This window comes from Protopterus annectens, chromosome 6.part0 (genome assembly GCF_019279795.1).
Source record: "Protopterus annectens isolate FY-2018-M chromosome 6.part0, PAN1.0, whole genome shotgun sequence".
Lineage (NCBI taxonomy): Eukaryota > Metazoa > Chordata > Ceratodontiformes > Protopteridae > Protopterus > Protopterus annectens.
This window is the reverse complement of record NC_056737.1, coordinates 1,231,743,567-1,231,765,201: the sequence shown is the minus strand read 5'-3', so window position 1 is coordinate 1,231,765,201 and position 21,635 is coordinate 1,231,743,567. Positions and strand designations below refer to the sequence as shown.

General features: G+C 39.2%; 1 protein-coding gene across 1 annotated transcript in view; it reads right to left on the bottom strand.

The window, feature by feature from the left end:
• Positions 1-21,635, bottom strand: part of KCNJ3 (potassium inwardly rectifying channel subfamily J member 3) — a 1,132,430-nt gene that overhangs the window by 646,748 nt on the left and 464,047 nt on the right. The window lies entirely within an intron of this gene.

Below are 21,635 nucleotides of genomic sequence, written 5' to 3'. Positions count from 1 at the left end.
AACCCCCTATGTTATACATTGGATAGCAACTGGATAATGGACAGAACCTAATCTACTAGTCTGAGAAGTATGCTTTCCTTGAAAATATAGTTATTAGCAGTGTTTCCTACGGATTGGTCCTAGGACCATTTCTCTTCAGTGTTTTCTCAATAGGTTCATAGGTTCATAGGTGTGTACTAGGCTAATGGCCCTGGGGCCTTTGCAGGCCTAGCCATAGGATTACCCTGGCATAGTGCCACCCAACTTAATTCCCAGTGCCTCTGTTCAGTATAGCCACTGGTGTTATCCCCAGGGTGAAATTTCTGTTTCCCATCCACTCATCCAGATTTCACTTCAAGAGGGCCAGTGAGGTGCTCTGTTTGACATGTATGGGAAGTCTATTCCATAGCATGGGCAGTCTCTGTCTTATGAACCTGTCCCTCCGGCATGTTCTGTTAATTGTGGTAATGACGGTGAGGTCTCTGGAGCATGTGGAGTGGAGGGATTGGGATTTCTTTAGATGTAGCATTTCTAACAGAGCTGGGTCAGACATGGCTTTTTAAGTCAAGCAGAGATAGCCTCTAAATAGGCGATATAAGACAGAGAATAGTTGGAGTTTTTTGAGTCTGTCCATATAGGACAAGTGTTTAAGGCCTAGGATCCTCTTTGTGAGATACTTTTATGGCCTCTCCAGTTGTTGCAGGTGTCTAGTGAGGTACATGCCAAATGGGGCATTGTACTCGATGACTGGCCCAATGAGGGAAGAGTAGAGGGAGACAATGACCTCTTTCTTCCTGGATGTAAAGCCCTTAGTAATGAGATGTGCCACATAGAAAGACTATCTGACCATAGTGGCAATGTGGTGGTTAAAGGAGAGCTTGCTGTCAACCAGTTTTCTCAGATCTCTTATAACGCCTTTTGTGTTCAGCGGACAACCATCAATGTGGTAATTCATGGGAACTGGGTATACATAGGAATATGATCTGATTATCCCACTACACAAAGGAGGAAAAAACAGCGACACCTCCAACTTCAGATCTAAAGCCCTCCTTTCCCTTGTTTCAAAATTCCTGGAGAAATATATTCATTCTCAGCTCATGTCAAATCTTACTCTAAACAGCCTTCTTATCCCCACGCAACATGGCTTCTGCCCTAGCTGCAGTACTATGACTGCCCTCCTGTCCTTTCTGGAAACTATAAATAAAGTGCGCAACTCTGGCAAACTTGTATCTTCACTGTTCCTTGACCTGTCCAAATCATTCAATATCATCACTCACCCTCTACTGTTAACTCAACTGTCATCCCTCAGCCTCTCCTCCTCCACCTTAGCTTGGTTCTCAAGCTACCTCTCTGAACATCAACAAGCCTAGCCATAACAATTCCCTGGCTATTTCTTCCCACAGTATTTACTTACCTGGACCCCTGTCTAGCAGGGTGAGTGACATGATCCCCGGGGTGAATTTCCTATCTCCCATCCAATCATCTAGCTTCCTTTTGAAGAAGGCCAAAGAGGCACTCTGCTTGACATGTATGGGCAGTCTATTCCAGAGTCTGCGGAGTCTCTGGGTCAGGAACCTATCCCTCCAGCATGTTTTGTTCATTGTGATGACAAGGTTTAGATCACTGGAGTGTGTGTCTCTGAAGGATTGGGATTTCTTTAAGTGTAGCATGTCCAACAGCTCTGGGTTTGACATGGCCTTGTATGTTAAGCAGAGATTGCCTCTGAGTAGACGATATGTGACAGAGTATAGTTGGAGTTTTTTGGTCGGTCAGCATAGGGCATCTGCCTTAGGTCTGTGATTCTTTTAGTGAGGTATTTCTGTGGCCTTTCCAGTTGTTGCAGATGTCTTGAGAGGTACATACTAAACTGGGCATTGTATTCTATAATGGGTCTAATGAGGGATGAGTACAGTGGGGCAATGACCTCCTTTTTTCTGGATGAAAAGCCCTTAGTGATGAGGTGTGCCACATAGAAGGATTTTCTGACCATTGTGGCGATGTGGTTATCGAAGGTGAGACCACCCACCTGTGTCCCTAAGTCTCTTATCACACTTTCAGTGTTTAGTGTGTTGCCACCTATGTGGTAAGTCACTGGTGCATGTTTTTTCCCAAAGGGGATAACTATACATTTCTTGGCATTGAGCTTGAGCCCATGGCTCTGGTACCAAGCATCTGTTTCTGTAAGACCCTTTTGTAGAATATCCACATAATTTGGGAATTCAATAATGGCTCCCAGTTTGCTGTCATCTGCAAACTTTGTTAGCCAGAGTCCCTTAGTGTTGGCCTGTACTTCAAAGAAGTAGATGCCAAACAACAGCGGTCCCAAGACTGAACCCTGAGGTACTCCACTTGTCACTTCTCTAGAGCTAGATTTAGAGTCGGCTACTTTTACAGTGTGGGTTCTATCAGTAAGCCAGTTAGCAACCCATCGAATGATGTAGGGATTAATTCCCAGCTTAGTAAGCTTATCTATGATTCCAGAGTGGGGGATGGTGTCGAAGGCCTTGGCGATGTCCAGGTAGGCCTTGTCCACAGCTCTGGAGACTGATTCAAAGAAGTCAATCAGGTTCAGGAGACAAGATTGGCCATTCACAAATCCAAACTGCATGGGGTCCAGTGTTTGAAGGTTGCCAATGTCTTTGTTTATAAGTTCCATGATAATACGTTCCATGGCCTTGCAGCCAGGCTCATCAGACTGATGGAGTGGTAGTTCCCGGGATCCAAGGTGGATCCCCCCTTGTGGAGTGGGATAACTGTAGCTGTGCTCTACTCAGTGTGCCCAAAGCCTGAGGTGAGGCTATGATTAAACATGACACTTAGGTAAGGTGCCAGTTCATTTTGTAGTTCATGTAGTACACAGTCTGGGATGTCGTCTGGTCACATGGATGCTGTATTCTTAGCTTTGGAGTGTGCGTTTTTTACCTGTGTGGCCATTCTTTAAAATCTCAGTGCCTGAACTTCAGACATCTCTAAAAGGTTAACAGAACAATAGTTATTGCAGCCAATATTAGATCCAGGACTAGGCAACCTAGGCAGTCACCTAGGGCCCCATGGCTGGGGAGGGGCTCACTGGTCAGGGGGTTTTCACATTAACTTTTTAGTTAATTAATTAAAAAAATAAGACACTTCTTTCACACTGAAGTAGTGGCGTCTTCTCCTTTATGGAGGACCATGGGTGCATCACTTGTCCATCAACACGAGCAAACACGTTCCACACTTGTGTAAGAGAGATACGCTTGAAATTTAAAATAGCCTTTCCTTTTGTTGCCCTATGAGGAGAAAAATGTGTGTGCATGTTTGTGTGTATGTGTGTGCTGCTGTATGAGACAGAAAGTAAGTGTGTGTGTTTATTTGTGTAACATACCTCTCAATTGTCCAGATTTTGGCAGAATGTCCAGATTTAGCCTCATATTTTTGGTCTGTTTCTCATAAAATTTCTGGTTTTCTGGCATATCACTAAGGATTGAAGTCACTAAATAATGACATATGTATGAGTTTTAGACTTCATATCCTACAGAAAATGCATGCTAACACAAATCCTATTATTCTATTAACTTTCTAAATTAAAAAAAGCAATAGTTAAAATCTGTCCCTATTCTTGGGCCTTTGTACCCACATTATTTTAAGCTTTGTCCAGATTTCTTACACTAAGAAGTTGAGAGGTATGTTGAATGTTGCTCTGTTTAAGTGGGGGTGCAGATTAGTCAATTAGTTTTATCAGACTCAAACTCTGTACCTTGGTTACAGGAGGCAAGACCCAGAATTCTCTACACCAACTACCAGACTGCTGAAGGAAAAGTGAGCTTCCTTGGAGACAAGAGTCTGAATCCACTATACAAACTGCCAGACTACTGAAGGAATTATGAGTTTGAGTTTCAGTACATTATCAGGCAATTCAGAGAACTGAGTTTCAGTGCATTTTCAAGGTATTATGAGGGTCAATGTTTTTATAAGGAATTCAAGTTTCAAGGGAAGAGAAGTTTACTGTTTCTCATGCATCCATTTTCAATGTGCAACTAATTGTTTTGTTTAGCAAATGGCAGTCACTGTTTGGGCTGTAGATTTTGAAAACAGTGTTAATAGCATAATAGCCTTTGGTGCAGAAGGCTGTGCATTCTACTTAAACACCATGTAGATGGGGTGCCGATACTGCAGTGCCCTTTTGACTGCTGATACTATGGTGCATTTTAAGGGGGAATGGGGGTGCTGCACTTATGAGTGTGTCCTCCTTTGTATGAGATGCCTAGTAACCATGAACATGTTGTTGGTTTGTCAGCCATTCCCTATTGCAATATTACCAGATTACCAACCTGTTTAATGAAACATAGCAAATTAATTCTTCAAGGTAGCAGGCACTGCATTTGCAGAGGAAACACTGAAATGTAAAGTTGTTTCCCAGTAGCAACCTCTGCATTAGTTACAGATATCTTTAATGTGAAACTATTTGGGTGACTTTTATTTCTTCAGAGATTGGGCATATTAACTGATATTGGTAGAATATAATGACAGACGTTTGAATGGCCTTTATTGGTTAAATGTTTACGAAATTGATAGTTTTGCCATGATTGGCCCATGGAATGGGTAGTTTTGTCATTATTGGCTCATACATTTTGTTTCATTGCTTAGTAGAAGAATGCTGAAAACTACAAATTTAAAATACATTCTAACAAGTGGTGCTGTACTACAACAAATATCATTTAATACAATTAGGGAGGTGAATCAAAAGAACACATGCATGTATGCATGGCCCTAAAAATGTCTGCAAGGAGCCAATTTTTTAAAAACTAGCCAAAGGTAAACATAATCTGCCATTGGCCAGATGCATTTTCTTTGAAAGCGTGTTTCAATGTTGTTTCAATAAATGTGAGTTTAAGGGCAAAGAAGTTTACTGCTCATGTTAAGTCTGTTGTCATTGTGAGACTGTATTGTTTGTTTGTTTAGTAAATGGATATCAGTGTTTCAGCAATAAAATGTTAAATTTAGAACTTTTATTTCAATATCTGTAATCATAGGTTCATAGGTTGATACTAGGCTATCTGCCTTAGGGCATTTATAAGCCTAGCCAGAGTGTGTTTGGCTTTCGCCACCCTTTTAGATTAGTTGACTGTGCCTCTGTACAGTAGGTCACAGAAGATAGCCCTTTTAAGGTTAGTTTACTGTGCCTCTGTCTAGTAGGGACACAGAAGAGATCCCAGGGGTAAACCTATGATCTCCCATCCACTCGTCAAGATTTCTCTTAAAGAGGGTCATTGAGGGGCTCTGCCTAACATGGATTGGGATTTTGTTCAAGAGTGAGCGGAGCCTCTGGGATATGAATCTGTCCATCCAGCATGTCCTATTTATTTCTGTGCTGAGGTTTAAGTCCCTGGAGCGTGTAGCTCTAAGGGATTTGGATTTCCTGAGATGGAGCATGTCCATTAATTCTGGTTTGGACATGGCTTTATATGTCAGGCACAGATCACCTCTGAGTAGGCGGTAAGCAACTGAGTAGAGCTGGAGTTTCTTTAGCCTAACTGCGTAGGGCATCTGTTTGAGTCCCTTGATCCTCTTGGTGAGGTACGTTTGGGGTCTTTCCAGTTGCTGCAGGTGTCGGGTAAGGTACATCCCAAATGGGGCATTGTATTCAGTTATGGGCCTGATGAGTGATGAGTAGAGGAGCACAATGACCTCTCTTGCTCTAGATGTGAACCCTTTTGTGATAAGGTGGGTTATATAGAAAGTCTTTCTAACCACTTTGGCAACGTGATTGTCAAAGGAGAGATTGCTATCTACTTGGGTCCCCAAATCCCTAATTACTTCTTCCAGATTAATGGATTACCACCTATGTGGTAATTTGTGGGCACTTTGTTTTTCCCAAAGGGGATGACTATGCACTTTTTGGCATTTAGCTTTAGGCCATGGCTCTGGCACCAGTTATCCGTCTCTGTGAGACCCTTTTGGAGGATGCTTGTGTCAGTTGGCAAGTCAATTATGGCACCCAGTTTGCAGTCATCTGCAAACTTGGTCAGCCATAGTCCTCCCGTGTTAGCCTGTACCTGAGAGAAATATATACCGAACAAGAGAGGTCCCAGGACTGAGCCTTGTGGGACGCCACTTGTAACTAGTTTAGAGTCTGACATGGCACCTGCAATTCTGACCATGTGGGTTCTATCCCTGAGCCAGTTTGCAACCCATCTTGTGACATAGGGGTTGATATTTGAGCTGGTGAGCTTATTTATGATGCCCGAGTGGGGTATTGTGTCGAAGGCTTTGCGAGGTTTTAGAAGTAAATAAGAAAACAGTATGTACACTGAGAGGTTTGAACAGTTTTTATGGTAACTGAGGAGAAATAGCTAAGTTAGCCAAGTAATAGAACACTGGAATGACTGTGGGTGGTCTCTAATCTATTGCCTCGCCTTGAGCCCCACTCAACCACAATCTGTCTCTGATTGCAGCAGTATTCATTTTCTAACTAACAAAACTATCAGACTCTAACAACTGCATTACTGACTGACTGTAATCCTTAGAGATTTATTAAAAACTGAATTGGTTAATGATACACTAACAGTTGGGCACAGGATTAAGGCTCCAAGGTTTCTGTTGTCATTGAAATGTGGTTTGATTCATTCAGCTTCCATTTGCCTACTGGGTGACTTTGAGCAAGTCACTTAAATCAGATAGTGAGTGCTCTTAAAAAGTGCTGCTTTTTCTGAAATACTAAGTATTCTCAAACTATAATTATAATCTGTTCTGGTGACTTACTGTTTGATTGGTTGTGGAATGGAGTACAGGGCACAAATGCACATGCACAACACACACACACACACACACACACACACACACACACACACACACACACACACACACACACACGAGCCCACACATATACTCCCACTCCTGCTTGTTTCTCCAGGAATGATTGAAAATCGCTTCATTCCACTTGAAATTCCACTGCGTGTGCTTGCTAACATTCTATGACTATGACTGCATGTAGCTCAGCCTCACTCCTGCACAGCTGTGCCAGATAAGCGTCTATTGCTGTTTCATTCAAAGTGTCCCAAAGCACACTGCTCCTTTTCATGGCTACTAACTGTTACTGGCTGTACTTTAGTGGTGAAACTACTACCTGTAAAGGGGTCTATGAGAGGGACTCTTTAAAATTTTTTATCGTGATTTAATTTTTACTCTGCAAGTCATGCTATTACAGGTCCAAAATAGTTAAAATTAAATTGTTTTGTTGGATAGCTACGGACCCTCTGAAGCTGTTGGCTTAGGTCAGCCACCCATTTCATCCCTATTATAATCCACAAATGACTATACACAGATCAGACAAATGCCATTAGTGTGTGATACCAAGCAGGTGAATGAATATATATATATCAATCATACATTATACAGTTGTTTAAAATGAAAGAACCGTGATTATTTACAAGAATCAAACACATCAGCAGTGTGTCATGACACACAAGTGAATATGAATGCATGTAACACCTTTATCATTCATATGCAATGAAACAAATGAGCAGTTCTGTACATGAAATTGTAAGATGTCAGTAGGAGATGATAATGTTACAGTGATTTTGCCCACAAATAATATACTGTCACTGGTGTGTAGTGACAAATGAATGATTCTGTACATAAACTACACATGCTTTCAACAGAGATTAAAGGTAGATGAAGAATAATGTACAGAAATCCCACGTCAGAAGTCTGTAATATCAGATCAGTTATTCCATACATTATTAACATACCTGCAGCAGCAAGTCATGACAGCAGAGTGATACTTTAAATGAATCACGTGTGTTAGTGCAGTATGATGATGTATGAGGGACTTTGTGTACGAATCACACACCTGTCTGAAGTGAGTAATGTCAGATGAGTAACATACCTGTCAGTAATGTTTAATAAAGAATGGGTAATACAGTGCATGAATTACACACTTAGTAGTGTGTAATGACAGATGAGTGATACAGTACCTGAATCATACACCTGCTAGTAATATGTAATGGCAGATAAGTGATTTGCATATGAATATCACACCTGCCAGTATTGTTTAATGACAGATGGGTGATGCTGTACATGAATGGCACACCTGTCTGTAGTGTGCTAAACAGATGAGTGATACTGCACATGATTCATACACCTGACAGTAATGTGTAATGACAGATTAGTGATTTGTACATGAATCTCACACCTGGCTGTAGTGTCTAACTGGAGAAGAATGATACTATACGTGAATCTTGCACCTTAAAATGATGTGCAATGACTGAGTGAAGATCAACAAGACTCACTCACCTGTCAGCAATGTGCAATGATAGATGAGTAATGCTGTACATGCATCACACCACTGTCACTACTGTGTATGACCAATCATGATACTAAACATGAATCCCACACCTGGCAGTACTGTGTAATGACAGATGGGTAATGCTGTACAGACAGCAGTCACTAATGTGTATGACAGATCATGATGCTGTACATGTCACACACCTGTCCTAGTGTGTGAAAGATGGGTGATTCTGTACACGACTCACATAAATGTCACTAGTGTACATGGCAGATCTTGATATTGTACATGAATCTCACACCTATCTGCAGTTTGTTATGACAGATGGTTGATGTTGCACTCAAATTTTACACCTGTCTGCAGTGAGTATAACAAGTAGGTTATACTGTACATGAATCACATACCTGTGTAATGGCAAATTGGTACATGTGTAACACAATCATCACTAGTATGTATGACAGATGAATGTTTTTGTACATGAATCTCATACCTGTCTGTACAGATGAGTGACTCTATACCTGAATCTTATACCTGTAGGTAATGTGCAATGACTGATGAGTGAAGGTCTTCATGAATCACACACCCGTCAACAGTGTGTAATGACAGATGGGTAATGCCGTGCATGAATTACACAGCTGTCACAAGGTGGTGATAGTGTACATGAATCACACTCTTGTCTGTATTGAACAGTAGTGATCGATGACTGATTTTGTACATAAATCACACACATACTGTAAATGTGTAATGACAGATGAGTGATATTGTACACAGATTACACATTTGTGAGTAGTGTGTAATGACAGATGAGTGCCAGTAACTCTAACAGAAGAGTGTCTATCAGTTAGAGACTTGACAAGCCAGCCAGTAACATAAGGATTTATATTAAGCTGGACCTGTTTGCTGATGATTCCAGGGTGGGGTATAGTGTCATAAGCCTTTGCTAAAATGAAGTTATCTGTGTGAATGAAGTTACTTTTATCTAGTGCTTGTCTCATTCTTTCAAACATGCTAACTAGTTTTTATAGGTGTGATCTACCTTTTAAAACCTAAATTGGTTAGAGTGTATGATTGAAGGTTCCCTGTGTTCCTGTTAATGTGGTCTACAATGATGCATTCTATCAGCTTGCAAATTATGCTGGTGAGGTGGATAATGCTATAGTTGCCAGGGTCTTTGGCAGGCTCTCCCTTATACAGTTGAACAAATAAAGTTGTTCCACAAGGTTCTGGTACTTATCCAATGGAGATGCTATTTTGAATAGTTTTATACTGATAAAGTACTGTCTGGTGCATTATCGGGAAACACATGGCTGGTGCTTTTGGTTTTAAGAAGTATTTTTAATATCTGTTTAGCGGTAATTAATGGGTGGGATAAGAACTGGATACTTTGTACTGGAAAAGCTGAACGTGACAGAGTTGAGATGTAGGACATTAACTTATCTAGAAGGATATAGGCTATTATGTAAAGAACACAAAAGCAATGGCATATCTTTTTTTTTTGTTATGCAACTATTACATATCAGGCCTTCCAGTACTCTTGAATCAAATGGGGTACTATTGTGTTAATAGGGGTGTAGGGAGATGTGAACATTTCATTCAATTCCTGCAGAAAATGTCACTATCCGTGTTACTGCTGACTTGATAAAAGAAAATTCTTGATAAAAGAAAAACAGTAAGATTTGGCGTAGTGGTATGTTGCTCTTGACTGTTTTGCACAGGGACCTTGTCTGTAAAATGTACGGTGGTAACACAGCATTTTTCTTTCACAAAGCAGGTGATTTGGCATAGTGGTATGTTCTGACTATTTTTTGCACAGGGACTTTGGCAGTAAAATGTATAGTGGTACCGTGGTAACACAGCATTTTATTCTAGCAGCTTTCCAAGATTATACAAGCAATGTTTAATGTGTCCATGGTTTTTGCCCTTTTGACCCACCCCAATAAATTTGGCTTTTTCCAGACTTCTTGTGCTGCGAAGTTGAGATGCAGTTGAGTATTGAGCAGATTTTACAAGGAGCTGAGAGCTGCAGGGGAAGAGAAGTTTAGTGCTAATAGCACAACAGGCTATGTGCTTGCTTTTGATGCAGAAGGTTGTTGGTTCTACTCCCATAAGGGGTGAGTGCTGAAAGTTAAGATACTAATTATGAGCCTGTTATCAGTTTGCCATCCATTTCCTATTGCAATATTACCAGCTTATTTTTAATGTAATTTAGGAAATTTATTCCACAGGGGCATCAGACGCTTTATTGTTCGATGAAACCATGAAATATAAAGGTGATTGCTAGCACCAACCTCTTCATTACAGATTTATTTAACGTGGAATTATTTAGATGACTTTTTTACTACTTCAGAGATTGTGCATATTTACTGATAATGGTGGACTGTAGAATTGTGCATATTTACTGATAATAGTGGACTGTAGAAGTTTGAGTAGACTTTTATGATGGAAATGTTCTGAATTGGACAGTTTTGTTTCATTGTTTACTGGAAAAATGTTCAAAGCAATAGGAAGGTGTATCAAAGAGCACATGTATGTTTCATATGCAAGGGGCCTATAATTTGAAAACAGCCCAGAATTAATTTTTATCTGCCACGAGTAAAATGTATTTTCTTTGAATGTGGATTTTAATGTTGTTTCAGTGAATGTGAGTTTCAAGGGCAGAAAAGGTTTAATGCCAAGTTTGTTATGTCTTAGTTAATCATCATAGAAGTAAATCAGTATGCACATTAGTGTTTATGGTAAATGGAGTGAAATAGCAAATGAATGGATTATTGGAATGGCTGCAGGGAGGCTCCATTCGACCAGGGTTTTGTGAGGGGGAAGGGCAGCAAACTTAGACAGCCCCAGCTGAACCATACCTCCCAACTGTCCAGATTTTCAAAGAATGAATAGATGTTTTGCTTCTTATTTTTGATTTGTTCCTCATACAAATTTGTGGTTTTCTGGCAAATCATTTAGGAATTAAGTCACTAAATAATGACACACCTAGTTTCAGACTTCATAACCTTCAGAAAAATGCATGCTAAAGTAAGACCTGTTCTATCAACTGTCCCAGTTTATAGAAGAGCATTTTTTAGTACTGTTTATATGTTCCCCCCAATATATTTGGCCTTGTCCAGATTTATGTCCCAGTTTATACAAGAGCAATTTTTAGTACTGTTTATATGTTCCCCCAATATATCTGGCTTTGTCCAGATTTATTGCATTAACAGGTTGAGAGGTACATGCAAATAAATTGCTTTATAGAATTAGGCATAGCCATACCTCTGAACTATCCCTGATTTTGACTCAAAATGTTGCTCTTCCCCTAATGATCCCTCCGCAAAATAGCAATTTTGGAAGAAAACATGGAGGGTTTATAATTAAGAAATAACTGTAATAATCAGATTACTTTTATTTCAGAAATGCATGTAGATTATTTTTTTTTGTCAGCTGCTCAAGTTAGCAGTACTAATATTAAAGTGTCCCTTCTTTGACAGGTTCCCAGCTGTATTGTGTTGCTATTTTATATTTTTACATCAAATTTTTTGGTCCATTTTTCATAAAATTGTGTTTTTTTGGCAAATTAGTGACAAATAATTAAAGACTAAACTTAGAAAATAATGACAGACATTTGAGTTTCAGATTTCATACCATTCAGAAAAGTCATACTAATGCAATACCTCTATTAGCTTTCTAAGGTTATAAGAGCGATACTTTAAAAATTGTCCTTATTTTTGGGCCTTTGTCCCATTTCTTTGTATGGCTTTGTCCAGATTTCTTGTCTGAGGTTGATAGGTGTCAGGGCCATCACAAGTCAGCCAGAGACATTTCAAACTGTCACGTACTTGTTACACCCCACTCCCCCATGTAGTGACTCTGGATGTGTCGAAGCAAGGCAAGGAGTAGTTATGCAGTGTAAATGTGCAGAGAATCCCACCCATCCAAGGTAGACACAAGTACTAGAGTGGCTTTTCATCTGTCCTTGATTTTTGCAGAATGGTCTGGTTTCTGTCATATTTTTTGTACTGTTGATTTATGCTTATTACTCAAAGTGCCTGTTGCTCTGTGTTTAAGTAGCAATACTTTAATGACCATTAGGTAAGCTTGGCTGAGATTGCAAGATGCAAGTAAGCTTTAATAAGCATACTGTTAAAGAACTGCCAACATTGAAAGCCTTTCTGTTGCCATGTAGAGAATACTTAACTAGATAATGTATAAGCCTTGGGCATTGAAATGCATATGCCAGTATTTGTAATAAAGGACTGAATTACATTATTTTAGGAGTCTCATTACATTTGGAGACTTACAGACATCTCTGCAGGCTTTAACCATAAACCGAATGCCAATCGCGTGGTCTATAACCTGTACAGTAATCCTTTTAAGCAATGTATCTTGAGCTTATTTCTTGTTTGCTTTTCATTTTTTACTTTGATCATGTTTTCCCCATGAAACAAGTAGATGTCAGGCAGCAGGTCTTTTTTTGGATAAGAAACATTTTTACAAGTGGGGGCATCAGAGATTTCTACTTTCAGCATGTTACTTGTTACTTTAATAAAGCTGAATATAAATTATAATTAGAACTGCAGTGCAAGAAGTGGTTTGAGTTGAGTGCTGCTTGTTTTTCTTATACTTGATTTTGACTGGCATTCCATTAATGCATTTAAAAAAAGTAATTTATTTTTTCATGCCTCACAACCTTTTTTGTTTCCATCTAGATATTAAGCTGTCATGCAGCCAAAGCATTGAAATATTTTTATTCTTCTACACTTCATTTTGTCTTGATTGGACTCTCATGACAACTGTTTGGCACCCAGTGCAGTATATTTAGCTTTTGTGGTTTGCTACTACAGGTGTTTGTGTGTGTGGTACGGGAATACCTCAGGCTTGAACCCTGTATCTTGTATGCAGGTGTTAAAGACCTTAATTCCCTACCCACCACCATTTGTGAAAAAAACTGCAGATTTTTGCCTCATGTTTGATCTGATCTGTTCCTCATAATATCTGTGGTTTGTAAATGTTGCAATGCTTGATATTTGATGGGGCAGTTGTAGCATTGTTGCCTCACAACTGCAGGTTATCAGGTTTGCTTCTTGGCTGGGGTGCCTTCTTTGTGGGGTCTTTATCTTCTCCCTGTGTTTGTGTGGGTTTGCTTTTGTGTCCTCCCATGTTACAAAGACATGTCTGCATTATTTCTTCCTGGGCCTCTGAATTTTTTTTGTTCCAAGTCAGACTGTCCTGATTAACAAATGTTAAATAAAATTGACAGGCATTTGAATTTCAGACTTCAGGTTTCTGAATGTTTAAGTCCTTGCATATTTGATGGTGCAGTGGTAGTATTGTTGTCTCACAGCTATAGGTTTTCTGGTTTGATTCTTGGCTGGGGTGCCTTCTGTGTGGAGTCTGCATCTCCTCCCTGTGTTTGTGTGGATTTGCTCTGGTGCCCTGTCATTTTACAAAGATGTGTCTGCAGTATTTCTCCCTGGGTCTCTGCTGAAAATTGTTTTTAGTCTGTCAGCAGTAAAATTGACAGGCATTTGAATTTCAGACTTCATGTTCTTCAGAAAATACATAGTAACACAACCGTAACACAACCTTTTATTCTAGCAATTTTCTAAGTTTATAAGATGAATATTTGAAATTTGTCCCTATTTTTGGGACTGTATTCTCTCATTATTGGCTTCGTCCAGGTTTTTTGTGCTAAGGTTGACAGCTATGGCAAGAACTGAATTCACTGAATGTTTGAGGGCTGTATTGCCTCATTACTGGGTTTGTCCAGGTGTTTTGTACTAAGAGGTTGACAGCTATGGGGAGAACTGAATTCACTAAATGATAGCCATTTAAGTTTCAGTCTTCCTCTTTTACAAAGCAGCTGATTTGGCGTAGTGGTATGTTGCTCTGTTTTGCACAGGGAGCTTGGCAGTAAAATGTATGGTTCTAGCAACTTTCCAAGATTATACAAGCAATGTTTGTGTCCCTGATTTTTGGGCTTTTGACACTTAATAGGAAAAACACTTTATGAAAAACAGCAGAGCTTTCGGATACAATCCTTCATCAATACTAATACATACAAGGATAATCACTGTTAAAATACAGGTCCAAAACAGTCACATGACCAGCAGCCCAAAGAATCATGTGACATGACAAAATCCATATAACATAACGAAGTTAAAATTCAAAACATAATAAATGCTAAATAAACAGTATAAAGCACATATAATAAAACACATAAGTTAAAATATATATTAAAAACTTATATTGAGGACGTGAAAATATAAAATATAAAATATAGAGTAATCACAGCCTAGTTCTACTCAACCTAACCAAAACTGGTTTGAGGCTGACCATACTGTTCAAGCCAGGTGCTGAATCACTTGCCAGTATCAAAATCCACTCATATTCTTTATTTTCCAGGTGGTTATTCATATCCCCACCTCTAAGCGTAGGCTGGACTGAGTCAATAGCCCTAAATTTAAAGAAATGCTGTTGCCCAAACTCAGCTACGTGCTTATACAATGCATTTCTTTCACAGCACCTCCTAATCTCGGACTTGTGTTCAATGATGCGTTCTCTTAACTTACGAGTAGTTTTGCCTACATAAAAAGAATGACAGGCAACACAGTTGGCTCCTCCCCTTTCTGGTTGGCCACACCCCTTCCCCTTGACCCCACCCATTCAGCTGTCTCCTGCAGCCCCCCTTTGATTTGAAGTCACCAGCCGCCACTGAACAGTATAGAAAATTACATTTCAGACTTTAGCACTGGACCTATTTCTTTTCCAGCAGCTGAAAATTTTGATTTGTTTTACAGCAGAATATTTCTGCTCTGCAAGATAGATTGTACATATGTTCTAAATGCTGTATATCAGGATATTGTCCTTCAAAAAATATTTTGAAAATTATACCTTTATTCCTAGAGCAAATGTACCCCAAAACAAAATATTTTCTAATATTTTGTATTTGAAATGAGTGATAGCTGGCCTATCAGACAGATTTTTGTCATAACACATTCAGCAATTTTTTTCAGTAATCTTCCAGACGACCGTATTCATTGGAAGAAAGGGAGAGACTAATATATTACAGATCTTTCACTATATCGTAAATATCCAATTTGTGTCCAGGACAGGAGAACAAGTTAAAGGACTTAAACAAAAATGCACACATAAGTAAACAATGCATATGTGGAACTAATATTGTATTTATACATAAATTGTAAATATGAGGCTTTTAAGCAGATAGACTGGTATGTTCATGGAATGCACTGCCATACTAACTTGCAGACTAAAAAATAACTGATTAAATAAATAAATTCAAATTCACTTATGGTTCCTTATACATATATATTAAATTATCCAAGATTTATGGTAGACCCTTCATATGCAGGGTAAGATGAAGCTTGCAGATATAATACAGTCTTCTTGGTATAAAACAGAAAAATAATAGCTCAGATGGCTTAGTGGTGAATTGCTGTTGCTATTGTGTACAGGATCCTGCGTTCAAGGGTTGATTATTCACGGGCACTGGGAACTAACTTTGGGTGGCATGGTGCCAGGGAATCATCTTGGGCTAGGCTTATATAGGCTCTAGGGCCATTAGCCTAGTGCAAACCTATGAAACTATGAATAGAATATGAGTTGTAATGGCAGTGATAGCATTTTTAAAGGAAAGGCAGAAAAACAGAGAAATTAAGCTCTTGTCCCTTTTATTTCTTGTTATGTATACGATTACACCCAACAGTTTGGTCATTGGCTGTAGATGATCATCACTGCTAAAGTGACACATTGACCCCATGTGTAAAAAATGGTCAAAAAAAGAGTTTGTGGATGGATGGATAGATGCATGCAGGCATGGATAAATGAATGGATGCATGCAGGGAAGGATGAATGGATATGTGGATGGATGCATGGTTCATAAATCATTGGATGAGTGAAGTTGTTTTATTTGCAGTTTGCTTAGGCCATTTAAGGTAATTTAGCTTCAGGTGACAAGTAACCACTTAAAATCACATATATGAGAGATGTATGCCTTATGCTTTAATGCATAGCTAGAGAATGCATATCATAAGGTATTTTGCTGCAGGATTTGTTATATGATTGGGGTATCAGCCAGAGCAATGAATCATTGCTTTGCCAGATTTTTCACACTCAGATCTCCCATAGAATGCAACAGTATTTATTGAGACTGCAGTCTGACTTTAAAAATAATCTGTCTTTATTTATTTTGCTCCCGAAAGTATATGATCACTTTATAAGCTGTGTGCAGTTGTTGTGTTGTATCATGTAGGGTTCACTCATTTTTTTCTCAACAGTTCTGGTTAAAACAAAATCCTAATAATTTTCTTCATAACTATATGCACATTTTCTAATTGATATAATATAAATGTCATCTCTTAAGAAAGGCAACAGATCTTAATTTTATCAAATCCTTCCTAAATATATCCATAGGTGGTGATTTTCTGTTGAAAGCAACACAGTCCTAAACCTTGTGTATACCACGCCACATTAAAAAGGACAACAAATCTAATAACATTTATCGGGTATAAAATTGTACAAAATATTGTTTCTTCTATTTCTCTTTCTGACTGTACTGGTATCAAACCTGTTGATATGAATAAAATACAAACAGAAAAGTCTAGGAGCTTTCAAAGTATGAAAACCTAGGAATTTACATCTATGCCAGCCATTTCATTCTGTCAAGGGGCAGGAGACAGATACCTCTGGGTGTATTGTCTCAAGAAGCACCAGTCTCTGATGGACTGTGGGAGTTATTCCAGCCTATCCTGAAGGTGATGCCTACTCGTGTTCCACCACTCTCCTTACCAGCCATATTGTTGAAGGAAGCCTGTGGGAGATGATGTACTATTAACATTACCTGCCTCTGCTAAAAATAGAAAATGTTTATATGTTAAGAAAAAGACTGAGAAACTGCAAAGATTTAAAAAAAAAAATGTAAATGTAAGTGAATAGCGAATCCCAATGTAATTTCCAACACCACTGACACAGATGTCCAAGACTGCAGAAAGGAGGCATCAGGAACTAAAGAGCATTCCCTGATGTATAAAGAGGTATTAGCAAAGTATTAGTTTGCCTATAGTTCTGGTAATGCAAATTGAAGGACCATCTCTGTGCGGGAGAAACCAGTTGTAGAAATTAATTTAAACTAAAAGCAATATATATGTATATATATATATATATATATATATATATATATATATATATATATATATGTACACACACACACACACACACATATATATACTTATAGATTATATATAAACGTATCTGTACATGTATCTATATATATATGTGTGTGTGTGTGTGTGTGTGTGTGTGTGTGTACGCGCATGCGCATGCGTGCGAAAATATGTTGCATAAATTTAAACTAAAGCAAGAAATGCTATGTTTGCATAAGGAAGTGCTTGTTGAGAAGCTGTGAATATTGTCAGGTGTTAAATTTGCAATTTCACTGAGGAAGGATGTAGCGCTGACGTTTTGCAAAAGTAGACATTTACAATTTATAATGAAGGAAAGGTATTAAAATGTTATTTTTGGGGTAGTGAAGCATAGTGAGTGAGTATATCAGGTAGTTCTGTCATATGTATTTTTTGTGATTATAAATTGACTGTCATTCGGCTAAAGGCACTGAGGTATATCTTTTCCGCTGTGTGCAATAATTGATGGTCACATGGAGTGGCACAAGTTTGCTTGCTAAAATAGATTTAACAAATACTTCCCAATAAGTATTATGTGACACTGACTTTAAAAAGTTTGTGTCAGTTTACAGAAAGTCGAGTTTCTTTAATGTAATAGATTAGGGAAGCATGTGATGATTAAAATAAGGAGTGTTTTCAGCCATGCGACTAACTATTTTATGTAGACTAATGGAAATACTTGTTTTTGTGTTTTTCAAAGATCTGAAAGTAGTTGTGTATTTGGATGTGTAGCTGATACTGGAAATACAGTGAAAATTCACTGCAACAACAAGTGCTGCAAAGATTGTGTGATTATGGACGACAGTTAAAAAATAAGAAAAATCAAAATGGGATTTTTAAGAGATAACTAACTGAATATTTCTCACATACTTAGGACAAGAAAGGGATACCCCTTTCCACAAGTGATGTAGAAGCCTTCCACAAGGCATCCTACTGACAATAATATAAAAGAGTTATCTGTCATTCTTGCTATAATTACTTATTATGGATGGTTATGCCTAATCCAAGTATAAGATACAATGCTAAGTCCACTGTACAAGCTTTTACACCATTACCAAGATGTACCTATAAGATGAACAGCCTCATGGCAAAAAGGGGTAAATCCCTTGCTGCACACCAGATAACTCCTTTTCGATTAGTGATACTAGTTCTGGATGGGCTGCAGTCAGAGAATGGGACTGAGTGGCCAATGTCTGCTCATTCATTATGGGCAGAGGGATGTAGCCTATGTTTGCTGCAGTAAGGGCAGAGGGATACAGCCTGTGTTTGCTACAGTAAGGGCAGAGGGGTGGAGATTATTTGCTGCAGTAATGGGCAGAGGTATGCAGCCTTATGTTTGCTGCAGTAAGGGCAGAGGGGTTCAGACTGTTTGCTGTAGTAAGGGCAGAGGGATGCAGCCTATGTTTGCTACAGTAAGGGTAGAGGGGCACAAAATCAAAAGAAGTCTCTGGAAGAGTGCTGTTATGTATCCAAAAAATTTATTTAAAATCAAGTAAAAATCACACAGAATTGCAGAGAGATTAGCGCTTTCGGGTGTTAACCCTTCATCAGATAGAGAACAAATGTTACAAAGCACTATTTAAAACAATGAACAACCAAGCAAAAACTAGTAAACGACCCGCCTATTTTTCAAGGTGGGTTTTATAGGAACAACATCATTTAGCCCTGGGTTCCTATGTGCCATAAATTCTATAATCTTTCTGGACTCAATTAATTCAGTATACTGTTTGATGTCACCACCTCTCTTATTTAACCTCACATTGACTATGGCCCTAAATCCAAAGCAATGAGTAGGATTGTCTTTTATGTGTCTGAAAAGGGCATTATGTATGTCATTGTTTCTAATGCTGGATAAATGTTGTAAAATCCTGACTTTGAACATATTATTAGTCTTGCCCACGTAAAAACATGGGCAGGACTTGCAGTTCGCTAGATATACAATATCTTTGGTCCTACAAGTAGCCCTAGCTCTTAATAAGAATGTTTTATTGTTAGTGTTACTGTATGTAAACATAACCTTGGGTCTAAAGTTAAGTGCTGTTTCATGTGGGGATACATACAGTAGCAATATTGGAGAAATTAGTGGAATTATAAAGAAAAATTGGAACATTCTTACTAGTGACGATAGGATCAGCAATATTGTTGGTCCTTCTCCCATGTTTGGATATAGGAAAAATAAGAATTTAAAAGACATTTTATGTGGGGAACACATTAATGATTGTGTTACCCCCATTTTATCCATAGGCAGCAAGCCATGTGGTATGTGTAAGGCTTGCCCCCATATCCTTCAGGACACCTCCTTTGTACATCCCACTAACAATAAAACATTCTTATTAAGAGCTAGGGCTACTTGTAGGACCAAAGATATTGTATATCTAGCGAACTGCAAGTCCTGCCCATGTTTTTACGTGGGCAAGACTAATAATATGTTCAAAGTCAGGATTTTACAACATTTATCCAGCATTAGAAACAATGACATACTTAATGCCCTTTTCAGACACATAAAAGACAATCCTACTCACTGCTTTGGATTTAGGGCCATAGTCAATGTGAGGTTAAATAAGAGAGGTGGTGACATCAAGCAGTATACTGAATTAATTGAGTCCAGAAAGATTATAGAATTTATGGCACATAGGAACCCAGGGCTAAATGATGTTGTTCCTATAAAACCCACCTTGAAAAATAGGCGGGTCGTTTACTAGTTTTTGATTGGTTGTTCATTGTTTTAAATAGTGCTTTGTAACATTTGTTCTCTATCTGATGAAGGGTTAACACCCGAAAGCGCTAATCTCTCTGCAATTCTGTGTGATTTTTACTTGATTTTAAATAATTTTTTTGGATACGTAACAGCACTCTTCCAGAGACTTCTTTTGATTTTGTGGTTCTCCATTTGTGTCATCTGGTTGAGACATCAGCATCAAGCATTTGTGTTTGTAAGGGCAGAGGGGTGCAGACTGTTTGCTGTAGTAAGGGCAGAGGGATGCAGCCTATGTTTGCTGCAGTAAGGGCAGAGGGATGCAGCCTATGTTTGCTGCAGTAAGGGCAGAGGGATGCAGCCTATGTTTTCTGCAGTAAGGGCAGAGGGATGCAGCCTATGTTTGCTGCAGTAATGGGCAGAGGGATGGAGCCTGTATCTGCTGCAGTAATGGGCACTAAGGGCAGAAGGGTGCAGCCTGTATTTGCTGCAGTATCGGCAAAGGGATGCAGCTTATGTTTGATGCAGTAATGGGTAAAGGGATGCAGCTTATGTCTGCTGCAGTAATGAGGGGTATGCATCCTATGTTTGCTGCAGTAAGGGCAGAGGGATGCAGCCTATGTTTGCTGCAGTAATGGGCAGAGGGTTGGAGCCTGTATCTGCTGCAGTAATGGACACTAAGGGCAGAAGGGTGCAGCCTGTATTTGCTGCAGTAACGGCAAAGGGATGCAGCTTATGTTTGATGCAGTAATGGGTAAAGGGATGCAGCCTTTGTCTGCTGCAGTAATGAGAGGTATGCAGTCTATGTTTGCTGCAGTAAGGGCAGAGGGGTGCAGACTGTTTGCTGTAGTAAGGGCAGAGGGGTGCAGCCTATGTTTGCTGCAGTAACGGGCAGAGGGATGGAGCCTATGTTTGCTACAGTAAGGGCAGAGGGATGCAGCCTATGTTTGCTACAGTAAGGGTAGAGGTGTGCAGACTGTTTGCTGCTGTAATAGGCAGAGGGATGGAGCCTATGTTTGCTGCAGTAATGGGCAGAGGGATGGAGCCAGTGCTTGCTGCAGTAAGGGCAGAGGGGTACAGACTGTTTGCTGCAGTAAGGGCAGAGGGGTGCAGCCTGTATTTGCTGCAGTAAGGGAGGAGAGATGCAACCTATATCTGCTGCAGTAGGACACATATGTGCCTCTCATACTCTGTGCTGCATAGGTAGAGAGCTGATTAGTTAGGAAGTTGCACATGCATGGACACGTGCATGCACTTCCCAAGGACAGTGGTAGCAGAGCTTCAAGGATACCTCAAAATACCAAGAGTTAGAGCTTACTTCACAGCAGCAGGAAGGTACTCACCATCATTTCTCACCAATCCCAGGGTGAAGAAAAAAAGAAACATATATCTCTTGTTTCTGTTGCTTACCATATGGCATATATGCAGTGATTCAACACATCAGACTTTCAAGAGATGAATGACCAGTTGGCTATGTATCAACTAGTTGATTATGTTCCAAAGATTTTAC